The sequence below is a fragment of the Macrobrachium nipponense genome, chromosome 6 (genome assembly GCF_015104395.2).
Source record: "Macrobrachium nipponense isolate FS-2020 chromosome 6, ASM1510439v2, whole genome shotgun sequence".
NCBI classification, from domain to species: Eukaryota; Metazoa; Arthropoda; class Malacostraca; order Decapoda; family Palaemonidae; genus Macrobrachium; species Macrobrachium nipponense.
This window is the reverse complement of record NC_061108.1, coordinates 67,797,314-67,822,184: the sequence shown is the minus strand read 5'-3', so window position 1 is coordinate 67,822,184 and position 24,871 is coordinate 67,797,314. Positions and strand designations below refer to the sequence as shown.

General features: G+C 40.5%; 1 long non-coding RNA gene across 1 annotated transcript in view; it reads left to right on the top strand.

Annotated features, from left to right (window-relative positions):
• The window catches only part of LOC135216845 (uncharacterized), a 37,168-nt gene extending 13,038 nt beyond the window's left edge, over positions 1-24,130 (top strand). The window contains exons 2-3 of the long non-coding RNA XR_010314939.1: positions 10,839-10,982; positions 23,648-24,130. This is a non-coding gene — a long non-coding RNA (uncharacterized LOC135216845). The remainder of the gene's footprint in view (positions 1-10,838; positions 10,983-23,647) is intronic.
• The last annotated feature ends 741 nt before the right edge of the window (positions 24,131-24,871 follow it).

Here is a 24,871-nt window from a genome sequence, read left to right as displayed (position 1 = left end):
TTGCTCTACCGCAACCTTTGCCATTCTGCCAATAAATTTAAGTTGCCACTACCGCAGTCAAGACTTTGCGATAAGGCAGTTACGGGTTATGTAAGGCTCGATGTCCTGCACGTCAGACTCTCGGCAACGTTCAGTGGGATTCTTGCAAAGGCACTCATCAAAAGGACGCTCTTCAGGAAAGCGCAAGACAGGACTTCCTTTGCCATACTGCCAATAAATTTTAAGCTTTAGCAGGCATTAGTTGTGATACGGGAGAGGAAGCTGGTTGGAGAGTTTCTTCCTCTTCCCAGGATAATTTTGCAAGCTTTTTAGCCCATCTGAAAGGGTTTTTCAGATGATAGATTTTGTTAGTTTCTAGTCGGGACTACGCTGCCGAATTGAACATCGTCGTTCTACCTGCCGTAAGCCCAGTCTCTTAACAGGATTCTTGCCCCTTCCTCGTTTGAGACGGGAATCGGAAAAAATTAAATGCTTGACTCCCCTGGATTACGTTTTGTCAATTCAGTGACTTTCCCCCATTGACAATATACTTTCGTTTTGTCAAGTAAGTGGTGTATCCCCTCATTGACAAAATATCTCTTTGTCCCATAAATGGGTTAGTCTCATTGACAAACATCTCATTAACTTGATATTGCGTAAGCGAATAAGCTCTTATTGACAAGATTCGGAAGAGCTCTCATTCGTCATTCGCAGACTCGTACAAGAAATAGACTTGTAGACTACGTCAATGAACGCTTATGTCCAGTAAACATAAGAAGCTTGAGCTGACTGCTTTCGATTCTCTAAGTTTTGTTCATGAAACTTGCCTGTCAGATATGTATGTAGCTGTATTTCCGAATTCAGCTATATATATGTCTGCCAGGTAAGTATGAACAAACTTTATTGTGATATAATTTCATATTTTGCCTTGCGTTATTTTACTTCTGGTTGGTTCAAGTCATATACGCTTGCTGTAGTTACCTCTTCGGATGGCAACCGAGAGGTCTATTGTCTATTTTAAGGACATTTAATCGTTACTCCCTGCAGCCTTCCAGGAGTTTCCGATTTATCTTTTACCGTTGTATGGTAGTGTTCTGACGACACAAACGCATCTATATATTTAGCGTTTTCTGTTTCGCTTAAATATACCAGCTTGAGAGTCTTTCGGCTCAAAAAATAACTGGACCTATTTCTTCGTAGAATAGGGTAGCTGGCAACCCAGACATAAAGTTAAGAGACGACGTTCGTAAGCTGCTGGCTGCTGCTGTCACGCTGTGTCTGTCCTCCAGTCCAACCGAGCCAGTAACAGATCGGGCGCTGTCATGCGCCGTAGGTTACGTCTCTCTCTCCTGCGGGATTGACTGACTAACCGTATCTCTGTGCTGGCGGTTACGTCTCTCCTGCGGGATTGACTGACTAACTGTATCTCTGCCCTAACAATCACGGACTTTAGCCTTACGTGAATGAATAAACGTTGCATTCGTTTTGCCTTACTATGTTCAACAGAGTTATCTCTTAATCCTTTCGGTGCTCGTTACCGCACGGTATAGGACTACGAGTCTACCGCAACATTGCACTTTTATATGCTCTCCTGCTTAGGCAAAGCGCAGCCTTATTAGGGAAGTAAGCATACTCGGGGAGGAATGGATGAGCTTGCTGGGGACCATTTCCTTCCTGAAGAAGTTTGTTTCCCCGAATAGACTGCAATTCAGACCACAGTTTTTTTTCCTACCGGGAAACTGAAAATATTATTCAAGATCTAGGAATGATTCTGAACATCTCTCAGTGCGTTTATCACCTGAGGTGATAGAAAGAAGGTGCCCGGACATCTGGATAGGGTTTTCAGATGTCCTGGATCTTAATCTGAAAGAAGTAAAAGCGATTCGGTAGTCCCTCCAGTACCTGTAACGAGTTTTGGGAACCAGTGGTCCAGATCAACTCTGATATTCCACAGCTCTCTCATATCTTAAGAAGTATCTTCTCTCGGTCCCTGTTCGAGTTTACGAGAAAGCCTATTATAACAACAGGCGTAGAATGTAACGATCCTCTAGAGGTTCGTTACAGGATTGCAAAAGGTTCCGTACGAATCGGTCTAGATCGACGGCAGCAACTATTGACTTCCGAGTGGAATCTTTCTTTAGAAGTAAGTTGAGAGTTGTGGAGACTTTAGGGACGCCCTTTCATTCTTCCTCTTCGATATGTTGAGGACGAAGAGGCTTCTTCTTTTCTGCTCCCTTATTCTCGATCCGGGATCGGTACCATTAAACGCCATCCTATGATATTGAACGGGGATGGATATGTAGTCTCTTTTCCCCTTTTTTCAATCGCTTAGGAAATGTAATAAGAGGATTTATGACGTCACAGGGGAGCGACAATGACGCTGATCGCCCAGGTTGGCCTTCAGGATCCTGGATTCACAGAGGTCACATACTTCCTAGTTCACTTTCCAAGGACCTTTTCCGAGAGAGAGTCGGTCTACTCTAACTCGAAAGGTACCTATAACTACCTATATACATCTCCGCTCTGAGTCTGACTACGTTCAGGCTATCGAGATGTTGACAGGAATAAGATTACCGTCTTCCATTTCCGTCTGAAGAATGGGAATAAGCTGGCAGTCACAACTATTAAAGGAATACGCAAATATGTTTTTGTTGACGGCATTTGGGCTCAGAGATTTGCGTCTGTCAAACAACAAAGCCCTTCACGATCTTTGAGTTCTGTGGAATCTCGAACCTCGCTCATCATCTACTTTTTGTCTCACCTGTTTTCTCGGAGTCAGACACTCGTGCGAGATCAGGGCGACATATAGTAGCCCTGAGTTCCTTGTTGACGAAGTCGGTTGCGTTTATACACCCCCGATGATCGTGTAACATGAGACCAGGTTGGACTGTCAGGCATTCTTCCTTCGGGACTGAAATCGCCTTTTTGCTCCTCGCTCCTTTCTCCTGGCACCAGAAGCTCGAGTCAGGAGTTGATTCGCTGACGACGTTGGGTTGCGTTGCTACACCCCCAAGGTTTGCTTAGATTGAATCGCCCAGGCAGTCCAGACACTCATCCTTCAGCGAAGAATAGTGCCTTATGGTCTTCAGGGTACAGCCTTGCTGTCCTTGATTCGTCTGACTGGTCAACTGGTCGGTCACCTGACTTTAGTACAGACGGACTGACTGTGCATGTCCAGATCGAAGCTTTCAATATGGAACTTAGACGTAGTCTGAAGTTCTTGATGTCAAAGCATTCGAACCTCTCCTACCTGTTAACTTCTTGCATGTGATCAGGAAGGCCTTCTTCTAACCACCCTAGATACGACAAAGAGGGTTAGTGAGATTTTAAGCCATCGTCACAAGTTTTGGCTTTAGAGAACACAAGGCGTTGTGGCCTAAGAATGGTAACCCGTTTTGTCCTTGGGCCAGGAGCTTGGAAGCAAGGATGGCACAAGTTAGTGGGCAGGAGCCAGAGAGAGTCCTGTGCCCTGTCGGGTCTCTCAAGTTTTATCTACATAAAACTCAAGAAAGTCGAAGTCATTCGGGCAATCTGCAGTGTTCCGAAAAAGACCAGACTTGCCCATATCGAAGAACAGCCTGGCTTAGTGTTAAGGAGTTCTTTCAAAAATGCTCCTTCATTGTGTTTGCACAAAGATTTGAAATCTTTTTATCTGAATGCTCACGAGGTGAGGGGCGCAGCCTCGGAAGCATTTCAACAGAGCATGGCACTCAGCAACATCCTGAGTACCATGTTTTAGCGAAGCAACTCTGTGTTCACTTCACACTCCCTGCGAGATGTGAAGATGGCATATGAGATCTGCTGCTCGCTAGGGCCATACGTGTCTGCAGACACAATCTTGGGGGTGGGGCAAGAAGTACCACTCATCCTATCCTGTAGAAAATGGTTAGGAAGAGCTCTTAATTTAGTTGTTGAGTCGCCCGACAACGGCGACTTCTTAACTCTTAAGCTTAGTTTAACACACCCTTAACTTTGGGCTAGGTTGGTCAGGTGGTGATATATATATTTATATATATATATTTATTTTACTTCTTAGCCCTCATGGTATGGTCAATATGGTCTAGTCACGTCGTGGTCTCGCCCCTGTTGACAGATCATCTGGAGTGCACCAGCTATATAGGTCTCTACCTCGCTGGCAACTCTAGTAGCACAAGCAGACTTACGTGGCAGTAACCACGAAGCCAGCTATGCTAACAGGTGGAACCAAGATGTAAATCATCTGCATGCATTTGTTTCCCAAAATCCTTCTATTCTGTCCCTTCCCACCTCCAAAGGTGGGATTCAGCTATATATATATCTGACAGGTAAGTTTCATGACAAAAATGTATTGTTATGATACAATAAAGTTGTTCATACTTACCTGGCAGATATATATAATCAAGTACCCCCCCCACCCACCTCCCCTCAGGGGACAGTGGAAATAAAAATTATGAATAGAAAATGGGAAGGGTTCCTGATACCCGCCTCCCAGCGGCGGAATGGTACGTAACCACCTGGCCGACCACTGCGTGTGTCGGAAGTTTTTAAAATTCTGTCGGACTTCAGAAAATACAGCTATATATATATCTGCCAGGTAAGTATGAACAAACTTTATTGTATCATAACAATATCATTTTTTTTTTTTATGTTGGTGTTTTTGGGTAAGCAAAGTACATAACAGTCTAGTAATCTTCAGTCATTTATCTTCATTTTGAAACAAATTCGAAGTTTCTAGAACAATATCTCGATTTATGGTGAATTTTTGAAAAAAAACTTTTTCCTTCCCTCCTCGCACCGATTCGGGTCGCAAATCTCCAAAATGCATTCGTCGCATTATCCTAATATTTGCTCCTTTTCATATTAGGCTTTTTATAGAGTTTTATATATGAAAATGTGCGCAAATTCATGAAGAATACAAAAAAAATAATTGAAGGTTGTAGCTTTTCTCATTTTCGAAATATTTGCATACAAATCACGATAATTAGGAAAAAAAACTACGTACGGTCAATTTTGACTCAACCGAAATGGTCGAAAAGCGTGATTATAAGCTAAAACTCTTACGGTCTAGTAATATTTAGTCATTTATCTTCATTTTGAAACAAATTTGAAGTCTCTAGAACAATATTTCGATTTATGGTGAATTTTTGAAAAAAACTTTTTCCTTCCCTCTGCTCGCCGATTCGCGGCCGCAAATCTCCAAAATGCGTATGTCGCATTATCCTAATATTTGCTCCTTTTCATATTAGGCTTTTTATAGAGTTTTATATATGAAAATGTGTGCAAATTCATGAAGAATACAAAAAAAAATAATTGAAGGTTGTAGCTTTTCTCATTTTTGAAATATTTGCATACGAATCACGATAATTAGGAAAAAAAACTACGTATGGTCAACTTTGACTCAACCGAAATGGTCAAAAACGTAATTGTAAGCTAAAACTCTTACGGTCTAGTAATATTTAGTCATTTATCTTCATTTTGAAACAAATTTGAAGTCTCTAGAACAATATTTCGATTTATGGTGAATTTTTGAAAAAAACTTTTTCCTTCCCTCCGCGCGCCGATTCGCGGCCGCAAATCTTCGAAATGCGTACGTTGCATTATCCACATATTTGCTCCTTTTCATATTAGGCTTTTTATAGAGTTTTATATATGAAAATGTGCACAAATTCATGAAAAATACAACAAAAAATAATTAAAGGTTGTAACTTTTCTTATTTTTGAAATATTTGCATACAAAATACGATAATTAGGAAAAAACTATGTATGGTCAACTTTGACTCGACCGAAATGGTCGAAAAACGTAATTGTAAGCTAAAACTCTTATGGTCTAGTAATATTTAGTCATTTATCTTCATTTTGAAACAAATATGAAGTCTCTAGAACAATATTTCGGTTTATGGTGAATTTTTGAAAAAAAAATTCTTCCTACCCTCTGCGCGCCGATTCGCGGCCGCAAATCTCCGAAATGCGTACGTCGCATTATCCTAATATTTGCTCCATTTCATATTAGGCGTTTTATATAGTTTAATATATGAAAATTTGCACAAATTCATGAACAATACAACAAAAAATAATTGAAGGTTGTAGCTTTTCTCATTTTCGAAATATTTGCATACAAATCACGATAATTAGGAAAAAAACTACGTGCGGTCAACTTTGACTCAACCAAAATGGTCGAAAAACGTAATTGTAAGCTAAAACTCTTACGGTCTAGTAATATTTAGTCATTTATCTTCGTTTTGAAACAAATTTGAAGTCTCTAGAACAATATTTTGATTTATGGTGAATTTTTGAAAAAAAACTTCTTCCTTCCCTCCGCGCACCGATTCGCAGCCGCAAATCTCTGAAATGCATAAGTCGCATTATCCTAATATTTGCTCCTTTTCATATTAGGCGTTTCATAGAGTTTCATATATGAAAATGTGCGCAAATTCATGAAGAATACAACAAAAAATATTTGAAGGTTGTAGCTTTTCTCATTTTTTAAATATTTTCATAAAAAAATATATATAAAAATTTCGACATTTGGTCAACTTTAACTCGTCTGAAATGGTCAAAATCTGCAATTCTAATCTAAAACTCTTACAGTATCATAATATTCAATCATTTGTCTTTATTTTGAAACAAATTGGAAGTCTCTAGATCAATATTTAGATTTACGGTGAATTTTTGAAAAAAACATTTTTTTACGTCCGCGTGTTACGAATTCATGCATCATTTTGTGATAATATTGTTTCTGTGTTGCTTTTATCGTTTTACAATGTGTTATATATCAAAATGATCGCAATTTAGTGTACAATACAACAACAAAAAAGTATCAAAATGATCGCAATTTAGTGTACAATACAACGGAAAAAAAAAGTAACTCTTTAGCTTTAACCGTTTTTCGCACAGTGGGATTTGAATACAATTATGTATGAATTTATTTTTTTCGCTACCATATATCGCATTATTTACATATGATGATGATATTTTTTTTCATTTCTGAGATGGTTGCATACTAAACTTCAGGCCGGAATTTGATAAAATTTCTAAATTTGCTCCTATTGTATTTATGTTCTTGAAAATTTCTGAGTGCACCTACTATGTAATGGATATGCCTCCTATAAATTTTCATTACTCTAGGGTCAAAACTACCCGATATTCTGTTAAAATAAAATAAAATATATATATTTTTAACAAAATAATAATGACATAACTAACACAGTTGTAGCCTTCAAAATTACAACACAATATCTATTCAACAGTACAAATAAACTCTATTTGTCAAAATTTTCATAACCACTTATTTTACGAAGGGTTGCCGATTAACGTTTTTCACAATAACAATAAACAAAAAAATATTACAAATCCTAGTAGAACTTTATAACAAATCTGCCAAATGACATCTGTAGAGAAAACTTTCACAATCAGAATGAAATTTGCCCCATCAAATTATCTTGCATATTAACGAAGATATTTTACATTTTAGCCGAAAAAATTAAAACCGAGAAAATCGCGTTCAAAGTTTCTGAAACATTCAAAGCGTCACTACCACTCCATTTGAGGTGATATAGTCATACAATTTGGTCTACTTGTATAAGTAGATATGTATTATGCATAGGTAAAGTTTTAAAAATAATTATAAATAATTAAACCTCTTAGAGGGTTTTAAAAACTGCCTACCTTACTGTACGATTGAGATGTGTTGATGCGGAGGCATGCAGTATGGCTCCTGGTCCCCTCCCCTCTCCTCTTATCTTAGTTTCTTAGCAAGTATAGCACAGCTATGACAATATGAGCAAAGCACTTCAAAATCAAGAATTATTCCAGTATCAGCCTCTATTACAAATGCCACACCTATCTTCGACTTGTGACCTCGTGTCAACCATGTTGCATCATAAGTCACATCCACTTCGATCACTCCATTTTCATCAGGCATCTGTCCCTCCTCTTTATAATATTCAAATACACCATTTATAGCAAGTTCTTTCAATTTATTGTACTTATCCAGCACAGCATCACAAAGGGCATTTTGATATTTATCAAACATCCAAGACGATAATGGTGGTGAACCTAGAATGCCACTTTGTCTCTTTAGGCCTACACAACCAATATCATTCATCAGGGAAGATAAAACCATTCTTAGATTGTATCAGTAAAAAACCTTTTTCGTATGGGAACTGTTACTCTTTCAGGCTTACATTCATACATTATCTTATCACATTTGATACACTGGACAACCAAAATCTACTTCATAATGATTTCTTTTCACATCAACTTTGCACTTCGATTTGCATTTTTTGTTGTCACACACAATCACTTCAGTTCAAGCTTTTTTTAGCTTGTCTTCACCAATCATCACAATATTTTCGCTAACAGAAGTTCCTTGTCTTCAAAGGAAACATACTTTTTCCTTATTTCACTTGTTTCCCGGTATTTCCACGGTTCCATTGTTACCGTTGTCCACAGATTCACCTTCACTAGCAAACACGTGGGGAGCCACTGATCTTATTGTTTTGGTTTGGTTTCCTTTTTCATCGTTTTATTTGCAATGCTGCAAGCATACGAGCTCTCAAGGCTTGTTGTTTGCTTTGTAGGACGCATTGTATAGTCACTTCTTTGTCACAGCACAAATAAAACACGACGAATTGGCGGTAAAAGATGGGAAAACCGACGTGAAAACAAAAAACCGCATGTAAACACGACTGTTTTGTTTTGTTTTGGCCCAGTAGCGTGCGTTAGATTTCTGCCAGGAGATAACTAATGCGCCCAACATATCGTACAGCTTACAACGATTAGATTAAAAAAAAAAAAATCGAGATATCTCAATTTTTGAGTGAACTGTAAACAAAACAAAATGAGTACTGAGTCAAGTGGGCGTTTAAAAGGACAGCGTGGGTATTTAAATGCCTCCATTGTACATTTAAATTGCGTCATACGACTGGCCGCGCTACGCCATTGGAATCTCCACACCTGAAGGTGCCATGTAGCGTGGTTTTCGTAATTTTTTTTATATTTTTCGGATTTTCAACTCAAATTCGGGCTTCAAGGCAATGACAAAAAAAGGAGCCAAAAATTAACTCTTAATCTTTGAAAAACTAAAAGTATGGCGCTGTGATTTTTTTGAAAAAAAATAAAATAAAATTTCCGCTTCCGCGCTCACTCCAAACCAGCGCCAGCATACGGGAGAGGTTTTGATTTTTAGGGCTTCGGGGTAAGAGGGTTAATAGGACCATCAAATTCCTAAGTAAAACCCGTTTCCTAAATAGTTTTTTTTTTTTCAGGAATAATTCCTGAAAACCGTTGTTAGGCTCAGAGGTCTGGGTAAACTAATCCTTTATAATAATAATAACCACAGAAATTAAATGTAAATGTTCTCACTTAATCTGAATATTACATGTAAATTGCACTTTTGTGATAAGTAAATTTATTCTCTCTCCTTGCATTGTGTATTACTTTTTTTATTCCCAGTTTTGATAAAGTTAATGTCCCTCAATGATCTGTGATGCCTAAAAGTCTGTAAATGAATAAATATTGTGCATTACATATTTTCCCAAGGTTTTAACCAGTAGCCAATAATATATAAGAGCCTCAGTATAAGTATGTGCTTAGTACTCTGGTGTAGATAGTAAGTAAAATGAAAATCAGGAGCTGAGAGAGAATACTTTACGCAGACAGGCTGATGATGTGGAACAAAGCCTTGCAGCCAGGACTGGTGCTGAAATTAAGTAGCCCACAGAATTATAAATGAGATACCCATAGGTGAAAGAAAAAGGAAAAATTTGTCAAAAGTAGGAGAGGATAAAAAAATAACACCAGAAAAGGAAGAAAGACAACAAGTGACTGAACGTTTTTGTGAAGTCATGAATATTATATATGAAACTATAATTTATATATATACCAGGACCTTACAAAGACTGACTGTGATTATGAATGAACCTGCAGTTTTGACATGGAATCAGTTATAAAGAACCTTAGATGTAGAACAGCCATACCTAGCAGTCCTGACGATCAGGAATTGGATTGTGGTACCTTTAGAGGTATTACACTTTATGTCAGTTGTATAGAAAATATCCAGTACGTATTTATTCACAGTAGGCTGGAGAGAGAAATTGACATAATGATCAGAGTTGCCTTCATTGATTATAAGAAGGCATTTGATAGCATACATCTACCAGTTAATTATGCAAACCTAACTTGAATTATCTATAAACAAAGTTGATGTTAATGAAATCTTGTAAAGTGAATTGCAATTTATAGTGGTATGCCATAATGGAATGATATTTTACATTTGTTTTATGCCATTTTCTTAGATTTTACAGTGAAAGTAGTGGTCAGAGATGAAAGAGAAAGTTCAGATTGGAGAAGCTTAGAATATGAGATGATTCCATTATACTTTCAAAAATTCAAAAGATTTACAAAGCTTGCCTTGTAAATCTTTTGTAAATGAAGGTGTAGTATGCACAAATAGATGAAATATCATTAGCTGGAGAAAGGATTAATGAGGCTGCATCATTCAAATATTTCTGAGTAAATATGTCCATTAGTGTTTTCCTCAGGACATGGAATTTAGTGAAAGACTAAGAAAGGCAAATCAAACCTTGGACAGGTCAAATCAGATAAACAGAAAATGCATTTCTAAATTTTTTCTTTGTTGGTGGTTGTGTATGGAACCAAACTCCCACATGAATCTCAATTGTATTGAAACTAATGAGATTTGCCTTATATTTCAGCAATATTTGATGATAATCCATATCAGTAAATTCTGATTTTTGTGCGTTATATATGACTGGATTATATGTAGATTTATCTGTTTTAAAATAGAATTAAAAGTTGTTATTTTTGTTCCATTTTAACATTTATGTGTCCAAGTCTCTTAAACAGTATACCTATTTCAGATGCTTGTTCAGTCTAGTGCCTTGCTGGAAGTGTTTGTTGGATCACTTACATCTTTAAGGCCATTCTTTAAAAATGTTATGCATGTGGCTTTGGGTAGAATTATTGTATGTCTTCAGAGTACTTCAGTTTACCCAGATGTAAAGGTATGTTATTTTTTGTAGTATTTTACTATTTAGAAAAGGTAACTTTGTGTTTCTTTTCACACTTTTCCTTTCAACCAAAGTTAAAAAGTTTTTTCCAGGTGCAAGATAAGGTGTTCACAGTTGCATCTGTTTCATAACTGGTTGGCATCACAGAAGAATTCCAAATACTGTTAATTCTTTTATTAAGGTTAAAAAGAGATCTACATTGTTGGAGAGAGAGTGCATTCAAAATGCAGATGCCTCCCCTATTTTACCTTCAACAGACTTTCAGACATACTGCTCTGCTTCCAAAGGCTGGGGGAATTTGAACACAGTGACTTAATAGTATTTGTAAGATGGTCTGCAGACAAACAACTCTACACATGAACAATCAGGAGACATATGGAAGACTGTTTTCTGTACTTTCCCTGTATTACCATTTCAGAAATCCCATAAGAGGTTGCATCTGTGCACAGCAAATTTTCCAGATTGTTGCAGAAGGCACCCAGTAAGGAGATTTTAAATGAATTATACACAACAGTTGTCAGCCTTGCTCAAGGGCACTAATCTTAGATGGATGGCTTCTCCAATGTAGCCTTTGTATGCTTCTGTGGCATCTCATCATCCTTTGATGTTTTATCATCTGATGCCCTTCACTTTGATTCCCCTTTCATCATAAATATGAAATAAACTTATCCTCTCCTCTGTCTACTTGGGGAAGACCCATGTTAGACCTCTTTGCTATACAGTTCAACAGACAGCTAGAGGTCTACTGTCTGGTGGTCCCAGCTTCATTTGCACAAGTGGAGGATGCCCTCAAGCATACTAGGGACAACCTGGAAGTTTACTCCTCCCCTCCATTCTGCCTGATCCTTCATGTCGTGAACAGAGTAATGGATTCCAAGAATCTCAGGATGACTGTAGTAGCTTTTTTGTGGCCACAAGCTGAGTGGTTCCTAGATCTTCTGTCTCTTCTCTCAGCAATGCCGAGAGAGTTTTCCCCATAGCATAACCTTCTCTGCCATCCTCTTGTGGAGAGGTGCCACCAATTGGTAGGGCCCTTATCTCTTCTTGTCTGGAGGCTGTCCAGTCAGTATCTTTTATGAGCGAGAGATATTTCTCACAGAGCAGCGACTAGGGTGTCCAGCTACCTCAGGTGATTTTCTTCAGCTGTGTACAAGGGATAATGGGTCATCTGCTCTGATTGGTGACAGGGAATTGACTTTGAAAACTTTTTCTTTCTGGCCTTGGCTTCCTCAAAAAGAGTTGGAGAACTCTATGGTAGGGATTATGATGTAAACACACCAGGGGTTGAGGGTCAGTAGCTTTCAAATGTCCCAGAATTCGTGGCTTAGACCCAAAATTCCCTCAGTTCACGATGCCAGATTTTGCCTCATTTCATTATTCATTTCTTCCCTTAAGGAATTTGTAATAATGACCCTCGAGAGTTAATGCTTTGCCCCGTCATTGCACTATGTTGTTATCTAAAAAGAACTCGTCACCTAAGACCTAAGTGTTGTAGACTTTTTGTTAGCACAAGTCAGGCCAAGAAAGAGGTGTCCAAGAATACCATTTCGTTTAGCTGTGAGGTGACTAGGCAAACCTACTCCTCGTCAAATTCTGTCGCCAACACTGCATTGCATGCAGAAGTACTAGACATCAGAGGAGTAAATTCCTGTCTGGCATATAAGAAGAACTTGTCTGTCCATAGGATTGTGAATACTGATTCCTGGCTTCATCAGACCACTTTCTCTTCCTTCTACCTGAAGGGTATGGCCCACAGTCCCTTGGATACTTTTCCTTGGGTCCGGTGGTGGGTGCTCAGCAAGTTGTGTAGCTCATCTAGTGCCCCTGGCTGGATAGCTCATATCTTGCCTAAGATGATAGTGTGGAAGAAAGAATGAGTGAGGTGACTGGTCTATTTTCTTTGCTTTTTAATTTCTTCAATACCTATGGAGCAGTTTGAAGAATACACACATCATACTCTGAAACTGGCTTGATGCAGGTAAGCATTGCAGTCATATTGTTACAGCACCTTTTACATTCCATACAATATACAAATCTGCTTCTCAGAAGCTTCACCTCTCTCCAGCAAGGGGAGTGAGGAGTGGTGGCAAGCCAATTTGTTGTTGCTAACATGGTTTGTTGCTTGAACAGATATAGTTCTCATTGACTTCCATATATGCAATTAATCTGGACATGTTGCATTGTATTTAAACCCTGTGGACTGGGTGTTAGAATCCACATATCTAACATCTCAGAGGCTTAGATCTTCTTCCTTAGAATCCTCATTTCTAAGAAGAATGATCAGGTGTGCAGAACCTCCAGTTGATCAGGATTCTCACACCTCTCTCCAAGTGTGAGTCTATCCTAATGTTAAGACCAAAGGTTTGTTCCGCGTATGAACAAATGAGGAATTTTAAATTAATTTGTATTATTCATAGCTAACAAACCTGAGGTCCTAACATTGACTGTCCACCTCTAGCCACCCCTCTTATGTCTGTGTTATCCTAGGTTGGAAGAAAGACTAAATACGTATCAGATGCCAGATACCAAAGATTCCTTGCATATACAATTTTTTTATTGTTTTTAACCAGTTTCCAGCTAGTGCCAGAAGACTTACCCTAATGGAAAAGTAAATCCACAATAGCATGAGTTTGATTTTATTATTTAAAATCAAATGCAAATAGTGACTATACAGAAACTTTTCTTTACTTGTTTACAAATAGGTTGTTTTGTACATGAACTTCCCTGCCAGATATATACTTAGCTATAGTCTCCGACGTTCCCGACAGAATTTCAAATCTCGCGGCACACGCGACAGGTAGGTCAGGTGGTCCCTTACCCGCCGCTGGGTGGCGGGTGTATGAACCAATCTACCTCTCCAGCCAGATTTTCTCTGTCGCTTGAAACGATAACAACTGTTGTCGTTTCCTTCCGATAGATTCTTCGATTCTCACTTGCCTGGAGATTGATTTGGACTTTTTTGGTGACGTATTCGCTCTATTTTGGCTTGGCATATGCTTATTGTGGACCGTTATTGACTTTGCGCTGGATTTTCTTGTAGAATGTCTGATTTTGATTCTGTTCCCAAAACTCCGGTTTTGTTTAGAGTATGTTTGACTGATGGATGTAAGGTGAGGTTACCGAAAGCTGCGGTTGACCCTCACTCTATCTGTGTTAAATGTAGGGGGAATGAATGTTCGTTTAGTAACCCGTGTCAAGAATGTGAGGTTTTGAACGAAGATGAATATAAGGCTCTTTCTTCTTATATTAGGAAGCTTGAAAGAGATAGGGTGCGTAAGGCTTCTTCCAGGAGTTCGAGCAGGTCGAGAGTGAGTGAGAACGAAACTAACATTAATGTAGTTTTAGAACCTTCCTCCCAGGTCTCAGCCCCTGCTCCCCGCGCCGAAGCCGTAGATTCGTCTTCGGAGGCGGCGGCCTCAAAGGCTTCCTTGCGTTCTAAGGAAGACAAGACTCTTCGAACTGATCAAGGTAAGAGTGTCAGTGATGATAAGTGCAGTGTCCCCAGTGATGTGGAGGGTGCGTCTGACCGGCTCCTTAGTGCCTCCAGACCTAGACCTCTTCCAGACTCCCAGTTCCAGTGGAGGAGGAAAGTCGAAAGCCGCAGGAGGGCTAGGGAGAGCCCCCACCGGTCAGGCGTCCCCTCGGCAGATCCTGAAGTTCGCTCCCAGGCTGCCTTGGATCGTAAGGAGATACTTCGCCAGTGTTTTTCGTCGTCTTCTTCTCCTTCGCCGAAACGTGGTTGGAACTCTAAGGAGGCTTCACGCCCGTTGAAGAGGGCTTCGGAGGCTCCCTTCAGTACTTTAGCGTCCAGCCCAGAAGACTTTTCTGAAGTAGCTTCCTTGCAAGCAAAGAAGCCTAGGAGATCCTGTGATCGCCCTTCTTCTCCCGCTCCTCGCTCTGAGCTTGCTTCGGAAGAAGATCCTGTTGACTCACCGACTCGAGTGCTGGCGGGCCTACAAGCTCAGATCTCGGCCTTGGCGGACTCCTTAGCATCGAGATCCCGTAGAAGGAAGGATGTTTTTCTCCCTATTAAGAGATCGAGGCGCTTTTCGTCGAAGGATCGCTCTCCTCGTAATCGGCGATCTCCTTCTTTTGAGGATGCTTCAACACATCGTAGGATATCACGAGAGTGGCACCACTCCCATGGTTCTCTCTCTGAGGTGTCGAGGCGCCAATCGTCGGATAGGCGCTCAATGGATTACGAAGATATTTCCCCAGATCGGATTCCTGCCTCCGGTAGACGCTCCGCCCCGTCTGTTTCTCCTTCCTCTAGAGTTCGTTCAAGAGGAGAGAGTCGCTCAGGTCAAGGAAGGCTTATTTCGTCGTCTCCGTCTCGTCGTTCCTCTCCTCGTCTTCTCAGAGAACCTAGGGAATGCCCTTCTGAGAGTAGGCGCGCTTCTCCTTCCGACTACTGTTATTGTACTTCGGAACCCGTGACTAGCAGGCGCTCTTCACATGGAGTTCGCTCCTCGCCTGTAAGACATCAAGAGTCTAGTAGGAGCCCTGCGCCTGGTAGGCGTCCTTCATTTAGTAGCTGTTCTCCTGGAGAAAGGCGCCTTGAACCTTGTTTGCTTCGTTCTCCTAGTAGGCGCTCTTCGTTCTCGAGGCTCCCTACTCCTGACCGGTCCCCTCTTGCTAGAAGTCAAGAACGCCTCAAGCGCCCTTCCTCGGTTAGGCGCTCGGAGCCTTACAGACATTCTCCCCTTGGTAAGGACCAAGATCTTGTCGAACGCCCTGTTCCGTTTAAGCGCTCGGAGCATAGCAGCCGCTCTCCGCTTCGTAGGCATCAAGAGGCTCTCAAGCACCCTGCTCCTGACAGGCGCTCTACTCTTAGCAACGTTTCTCCGCTTGGTAGGCGCCAGGATTCCCCCAAGCGCCCTGTGACTGATAGGCGCTCGGCTCCTAGTAGCCGCTCTCCTCACGATCGGCGCCAGGATATTAGTAGGCGCTCTCCCTCTCGTAAGCTCCCTGTGGATAGACCTGGTCTTTCTAGGGACGGGAGTCCTTCCTCTTTTGCTGTTAAGATTTTGTCTTCTTCTAGGAAGGAATGCGTGATGAGACAAGAATTTTCGGACAAGCGTCCTTCGGTTTCGACTCGTCGCTCTCCTTTGGACTCTTCTCCTCATTCAAGACGTTTGTCTCCAACATCGCACTGTACCCCAGCAAGGAATTCATCTAAGGATCCTCATAAGGATCCTCCTCGTTCTCCTCTTCAAGAAGACCTGGAAGGCTCTGAGGAAGAAATGAATACATCGGCAGCAGTTTCTTCGTACAAGAAGCTCACAGAGCTTCTCCTTCAGGAGTTCGGGGAGTCTCTGAGCCCCACTGCTCCTCCTTCTCCACACTCGTTGTTCTCCACAGCGAAGGCAACGAAAGGGTCTTCGTGTGTGAGAATGAAACCGACTCTATCTATGAAAAAAGCGCTCAAGAGTTTCGGTTCATGGATGCGAACCAAAGAGGAAGTGGGGAAAACTATGTTTGCCTTCCCTCCATCGAAGCTTTCCGGACGGACTGGATTTTGGTATGAGACAGGAGAGCCCTTGGGGCTGGGCCTTCCGTCCTCAGCTGACGCAGATTTTTCAGCCCTGGTAGATGCCACTAGAAGATCAGCTCTGAACTCGGCCAAAACTACGTGGGCTATGAATGAAATGGATCACATTCTAAAGGGCATTTTTAGAGTGTTGGAAGTATTCAACTTTCTCGATTGGTCCCTTGGAGTCCTAGTCAAGAAAACTCAAGGACCAGACCCTTTTTCTCCGGAGGATTTGAATTGTGTTTTATCCTGTATGGATAAATCGGTGAGGGATGGAGCCAGCAAAATTGCTTCACTGTTTGGGGCAGGGGTCTTGAAGAAAAGATCAGTATTTTGCTCCTTTTTAACTAAGTCTGTCTCACATGCACAGAGATCGTCTTTACTGTTTGCTCCTCTCTCTGCGCAGCTGTTTCCTAAACATCTTGTTCAAGACATATCGAAGGCTCTCTCTGCCAAAGCTACGCAGGACCTTTTAGCACAGTCTGCAAGGAAGCCTCGTCCTTCCTTCCCGACTAAGACGAAGAAAGCGAAGTCGACCTCTCAGGAACCCTTTCGAGGGGCTTCTACCTCTAGATCCTCTTCGTTCAGAGGTCGTAAACCAAATAGAAGAGGGAGGACTTTTGCGAAGTCAGTCAAACCTCCCAAGTAAGACTCAAGTCCTTCAGACAACTGTAGGCACCAGGCTTTTACAGTTTGCAGAAGTCTGGGCCCAGAAAGGCGCAGATGCCTGGACCCTTTCAATATTGAGGAAGGGCTACCTTATCCCGTTCTCTTCGAGGCCTCCCTTGACGACTACCCCGAGGGAGTTGACGGCCAGATACAGGGACCCCATCATGAATCAGGCCCTCCAACTAGCAGTAGATCAGATGCTGGAAAAGGAGGCGATCGAACTAGTGGCAGATCATCATTCGGCAGGCTTTTACAACCGCCTTTTCCTAGTTCCGAAATCCTAAGGGGGATGGAGACCGGTGTTGGACGTAAGCGCCCTGAACTTCTTCGTCGAAAAGAAGAAGTTCACGATGGAGACCACTGCTTCGGTGTTAGCAACACTCCGTTCAGGGGACTGGATGGTGTCCTTGGACTTACAGGACGCTTACTTCCACGTACCAATCCATTCTTCCTCGAGGAAGTTTCTCAGATTCATGAAGGGGGGGAGAATTTTCCAATTCAGGGCCCTGTGCTTTGGCCTCTCGACGGCCCCCAAGTTTTTACGGCCATCATGAGAAATGTAGCACAATGGCTTCATCTAGAAGGGGTGAGGATATCGCTCTACCTCGACGATTGGCTTATAAGGGCCAATTCCAGAGATCGTTGTCTGAAGGACTTGAAGAAAACCCTGGATTTGACATATTCCTTAGGACTCCTGGTCAATCTACAGAAGTCAAGTTTGATTCCCGCTCAAGAGTGTGTTTATCTGGGGATCCAGATGAACTCTCTGAGTTTTCGGGCTTTTCCATCACAGGAGAGGATAGCCCGGGGACTCGAGAAAGTAACAACCTTCTTAGGGAAAGAGTATGCACAGTGAGGGAGTGGATGAGTCTGCTGGGGACGCTCTCCTCACTGGAGCAATTTGTTTCCCTAGGAAGGTTGCACCTGAGACCGCTCCAATTCTTTCTTCATCGGAATTGGAGTCGTCCTTCTCAGGATTTGACGTTCTCCCTGTCCATTTCTCATCAAATCAAGAAGGATTTAACATGGTGGGCGAATCCCAACAAGTTCTCGCAGGGATGCCTCTCTTCAAGACCCCAACCTGGTGTTGTTCTCCGATGCGTCGGAAACAGGTTGGGGGGCGACTCTGGGAACCAAGGAGGTGTCAGGAACCTGGATGAGGGACCAGTTTTCCTGGCACATCAACAGGAAGGAACTAATAGCCGTGTGGCTTGCTCTGAAAGAGTTCGAGTCCGATGTGACAGGAGCAGTTGTGCAGATAAACTCAGACAACACCACGGCTCTGGCATACATCAGGAAACAGGGGGGGACGCATTTCTTCTCTCTATACGAAACAGCAAGAGATCTTCTTCTGTGGGCAGAAGAAAGGGGGATCAAACTTCTCACCAGATTCGTACAGGGAGAGAGGAATGTAAGGGCAGATCTCCTCAGCAGGAAAGATCAGGTCCTTCCCACAGAGTGGACTCTGGACCAAGATGTTTGCCAGAGCCTTTGGAAGTTGTGGGGCAGGCCTCACTTAGACCTGTTTGCAACTTCAAAGAACAAAAGACTGGATCTTTATTGCTCGCCCATCTCGGATCCAGGGGCAATAGGGATAGACGCTCTCCTACTCGATTGGAAAGGACTCGACGTATACGCGTTTCCCCCCTTCAAGATTCTGGGGTTGACTTTAAAAAAGTTCGCAGAGTCAGATTCCACGAGGATGACATTGATAGCTCCCTTTTGGCCAGCACAAGAATGGTTCACAGAGGTGCTGGAATGGCTGGTGGATCTTCCAAGATCGCTTCCTCTAAGGAGCGATCTACTCAGACAGCCCCACTTCGACAGGTACCACAAAAACCTCCCCGCTCTCAGTCTGACTGGCTTCAGACTGTCCAGAAACTGGTCAGAACGAAAGGCTTTTCGTCATCAGCTGCTAAGGCAATCGCTAGAGCTAGGAGGTCTTCCACCTTACGAGTGTACCAGTCGAAGTGGGATGTCTTCAGAAGATGGTGCAAGAGAAATAACGTTTCCTCTTCCAGTACCTCTGTGAACCAGATTGCAGACTTCTTTTTATTCCTAAGACAAGAATGTGGTCTAGTCGTTTCAACGATTAAAGGTTATCGCAGCATGTTGGCGAATGTCTTTAGACACAGAGGCCTCAATTTATTGGAGGATAAGGACCTGCATGACCTTATTAGGTCTTTTGATACAGTGAAAATACAGTCTTCTAAGACGCCTAGCTGGAATTTGGATGTGGTCCTTCAATTCCTTGGGTCCTCTAGATTTGAACCCCCTAATTCAGCCTCATTCAGAGACCTTACTAGGAAGACTCTGTTTTTGATGGCTCTAGCTTCCGCCAAAAGGGTGAGTGAGCTTCAGGCGATTGATGGTAATGTGGGTTTTAAGGAGGACTCTCTCATTTGCTCTTTCCTTCCTGGGTTTCTTGCGAAGAATGAAAACCCATCAAATCCATGGCCCAAGAACTTTGAGATTCGCGGGTTATCTTCTTTGGTAGGAGAAGAACCCAAGAGAACTCTTTGCCCAGTGAGAATGGTAAAATACTACCTTAGAAGAAAAGAGCAACTGAAAGCCAATCGAGAGGTCCTGTGGTGTTCAGTAAAAGACCCTACTCGTCCCTTGTCGAAGAACGCATTGTCCTTCTTCTTAAGAAGTCTCATCAAAGAAGCACACGGATCTTGCAGGGAAGAACATCTTAGGCTTCTTAAAGTGAAAGCCCACGAAGTAAGAGCCATAGCAACTTCTCTTGCTTTCAACAAGAATATGTCCGTGCGGAACCTGATGGAGACAACTTTCTGGAGATGTCAGTCAGTTTTCGCGAACCACTACTTAGGTGATGTGAGAATCACTTACGAAAAATGCTGCGCCTTGGGCCCGTACGTATCGGCGGATTCGGTGCTGGGGCAGGGAGCTGGAACTCATCCTTTTTAGTAGTATATATTTTTTCCCTTATGTCTTGTGTTTGTTTTTGTGGGTTGCCTTAGAGAGGATGCAGGAAGGCATCTCTTTAGGTCGTAATACTGACCTTTAGTTGTCTGGTTAGGTGGTCTGATGAGTGTGGCTCCTTGCAATGGTAGTGGTTAGGACCTGTTAAACTAACGGGCGAGTTACCTTTAACAGGATCCGACTTGGATTCTACCACACAAAGGGATCAGATATCCCAGTGGTAGATCCAAGAGTCTTTCAGCATCAGGTCAGATCCTAGCTGTAGCTCTCCAGGCAATGCAGACTCGGAGACAGTATCAATGAAGTCTTCTGCCTGAACAGGTAAGAACCAAGGTTATTTATATCCTACAACATCAGTTGTTTCCTATCTCTCCTTATTACTTTAGCTGTCTCTTACCCTCCACCAAGGGTGCCAGTCAGCTAAGTATATATCTGGCAGGGAAGTTCATGTACAAAAATGATATTGTTAAACTACAATAAAGTTTTGTACATACTTACCTGGCAGATATATACGTCTAATGGCCCACCCAGCCTCCCCTCAGGAGACAGGTGGAAGAGAAAATCTGGCTGGAGAGGTAGATTGGTTCATACACCCACCACCCAGCGGCGGGTAAGGTAGACCACCTGACCTACCTGTCGCGTGTGCCGCGAGATTTGAAATTCTGTCGGGAACGTCGGAGACTATAGCTAAGTATATATCTGCCAGGTAAGTATGTACAAAACTTTATTGTAGTTTAACAATATCATTTTGAAGATGGGTAGTTGGCTCTTCATGTTATCCCCTCATTCTCTAATGGTCAAAAAAAGTTTTTGTAGTGTCACTATTTGTAATTATAGTCAGATTGACAAGGAGGACCATGCAGGTCATCGAAAGCTTTCTGCTTCATATTTTAAATAAAGTCAAGCAGACATAAAGTCAAGCAGACATACTATACTATTGTGGATTTACTTTTCCATTATATTGACTCATGTGATTATGAGTTTTCTTTAGACTCGTCCTAATGTTAAGACCTGAGGCTTGTTAGCTATGAAAAATATAAATTAATAAAAAAATTTGTCATTTCAACTCAAATTCATTAGCTTGGAAGATTCCTGTTCACTAAGGACTTTCTTATAAGGTACAGAGACTCCTCTCCATATATAAAGCTTGACTTAAGTTCAGAGATTAGCAAGGCTGTAGCAAAGTTTGAAAAATAGTGAAAATAAACCAGTAAAGTTAAAAATTGCTAAAAATAACACCAGTTGACACGAGCCAAAACGCAAACCATTATTACAAAGGCAAGGTAACACACAACTCCTTTGCTCATCACCAAGGTTTCTTCACAGCAATGTGCTTACATGCTAGAACTACATTAAACAGGCACTATATATAGCTAGGAAAGATTTATGAAGAAAAACGGGCAGTGTTCTTTCTTGTTTATAGTTTATCATTACAGTCCTTTATTTCTTATTTGTTCTTCATTTTAAAGTGTGTACGTATATGCTATGTTATACCTTAGATCCTAGCTTGATATGTAAGTTAAAAGCTTACATTAACTATCACTTTGTTAACGTGTGAATCATAGCCCATGTTTTGATGCATGTCCCATAAATGTCATAATTAGCAGTGTATGTTAAAACATTTATTTTTTAACAAACTTTCATGTGCAAAATGTAACCAGTTCTGATGCTTAATGCCATTTAATCTGACCATGGAGTACTGAGAAATCTGAACTTTACAGTAAAACAATAGATTTTATTTTTTAGTTTTTCCAAATTACAGGTTGAGTAGCTACTACATGAATCTATCCAGTAATTTAAGATGAGAAAGTGTACAGTATAGTTTGGCCAGCCATTGATTTATATTTTGGGTGTAGTTTTTATGTATCAGTTGCGATAGATTTTTACATGTCAATACAGTAAAATCAGATATTTTCATTGGAAAAAGTCAAATAATTAGAACAAGTCATTTCATGGTGCAGTGCATTCACAGAAACATCCCTTTCTTTTTAAATTTTGTTCCATATTTGATCGAACTGTAATAATGTCTTTTGTAAGCACTTTTCACCTTCAGGTATACTGCACTGTTTCGTTACTGTAATATTATGCAGGGTGTAACATGAGTTTATGCAAATATTTTGGGAAAAAAAGAAAAAGTAATTTTGAGCAGAAGTCATTCTATAAACATGTGTATTTTAAGGCTTCAATTGTCGGTGAAGGAAATTTTAAAATAACTGTCATCATGAAGGCTGCTTTTATGCGATGGAGGTCGGTAGTGGCAGGTCACCGTAGCCTGGGATGTGCGGAGGAAGGGGGTTAAAGTGAATGAGGAAAATTAATTAATAGTCATTTAATTATGATTCTTTTTCTTGCAATTATTCTAATATAAACGATTAGCTAACAGTGGCAACATATGGCTTTACATATCAAGTAAGTAGCACTGATGGGGAGGGAAAAGGATTAAAGTGATGCATATGCATTTTTTTTAAAACATAAATAATACATTTGGTTGGGAGGTACTTTATTCACGTCAGCCTAATCGCTTCATCCTCTTCCTAAACAGCACCCCCTTCCCTCACATCCCTGGCCACTGCGACCTCCATCATGTGAAAGCAGCACTAATGACGGTTATTTTAAAATTCCCCTCACTGACAAATGAAACCTTAAATTCCATATGTTTAGGGAACATTTTCTGCACAAAATTACTTTTAGTTTTATAATAGAGAAAACAGCTGGTTTAGGAATCTCTAAAAAAATATGTACATGCTTTGAAGGTTTCGGACACTTTTGTTTAACATTATTGTTGCTGCCCTAATGTTTGTTATACATGGATGTTTAATGTGCAATTATATGTTACTAATAGGTATAGAAAACACATACCCATATGAGATGCAAGGAAGGATTGATTGTTGTGGTATAAGTGTGGATAATGCAATTGTTAAGTCAAGCTAATTATTACCTGTTAACTATACTATTCAGAAAAATCTAGGTCTCGCTAAAATACATTTAGTGAGCATTGTTTATTATTTATATACCATGCATGTAAACAATTATGGAAGTTACACAATAGTATCTAACCAGCCCGAGAAGAGCCGTTGTTAGGTTCAGAGGTCTGGATAAACTAATCCTTTATAATAATAATAACATAGTATGTATCTGCTATTGCATTTCCTCTATGGTGTGTTTTTTATAACCGTGAAAGGGGTTAAAGGTGTTTTTAAGAGGCTCTGAAGGGTTTTTCTGACTTACTTAAATTTCGAACTTATACAAGGAGTTCAGGAACCTAATCCCTCTGTGTAGAGGAGTAACTATGTAGAAATGTGTTCACTTCAGTGTCATAAATACCCAGGAGTTCCTGCAAATATGTATAGCTGGAATACTATCATTAGTTTTAATGCTAAGAATTATTGGCAACAAAGGTTTCAGGTTGACGATTTACTAAATGTTTTATTATTTTGACAAAGAAGTTTCTGTACTTTTGCTATTAATATTATAGCTAATATGTGTTATTTACCAAGTTTTCATTTTACAGGTTATACTTGAGAATATTATCTACCATTTACTGGATATATGCAGTCGTCACAGTTTTAACCATCTCAGTGTGACCCTTCCCTCCACAAGTGCAACATTGCTCAAGCATCTCTACAAGAATTATGAGAACTTTTATAGATATCACTCCCATGTAAGAAAGGGAAAACTTTAACTTATATATACCATGTACTCAATTGGATTTTATGTACCATGCAGATATTTTATCATCATTCTTGATAATCATACTCAAATTTTAAGGGTCCTATTTTACTTTATTGTTCTACTAAAATTTTAAAAGTCCTGTTTTACTTTGTTGTTCTGCCACTTCCTTTTATCATGGGCTTTGTTTATTTTAGGTGTCATTTTTTTTTATTAAAAATGTTGCAATTCAAAACTTGTAATTTTCTGGAGCATTGTAAAATCCACATGGATGGTGAGAAATATTCGCCTAGGCCTTGACTTCTGTAATAAAAACAAGAACAAATATTGTATTTCTCAGTGTTGAAGGCACTTAGACCTTGAAGGGGTTGACCTTGATGACTCACCCCAATTCTGACTAGAAATAAAATTGGCATTAAACAATACGAAATATCATATTCTTCAATATAAAAATCAACAAAACAATCAACCCAATTCCAAAGAGAAAAATTCATTTATTGTATATAACTAGCTGGGTGCAAAAATAAAATAATCACTCCAATGATCCAATATGACAACCTGGCTCCCTAAAAGAAATAGCTGAAATCTCCATGCTGCCTAACAAAATATCAGATGGAAAAAAAAAGAAAAAGAAAAACAAGATGCATGCATGCACAAAACTTCCATTCTTAAAATAATCTATAAGGGGAGGATTTATAAATAGTAAGAGACATTACTCAGAAGCTGGAATTTAGCCCTCAGCTGTGCATGTAATGAAAGGTGAAGCATAGAGTGAGGTTTGTTTTTAACAGACAATATGAAAATTGTACAGTTTTCTAACAATGAAAATCTTGTCCTGAGAATCACCTTATGAAATAAGCGAATATTCCAAGCAGAATTTTATAGGAGAGTTACATTTACTTAACCTGAATTTTACAGAAATTATAAAACTAATTATCATTGACATTCTGTGTGAATGTCCAAAAGTACTAACTCATAAACAAAGCATTTTAACATTTGCCACCTTCAAGTACTTCAGCATAACAAATTTAATAGCATAAGAAATATCCTTTCTAACATACTTATG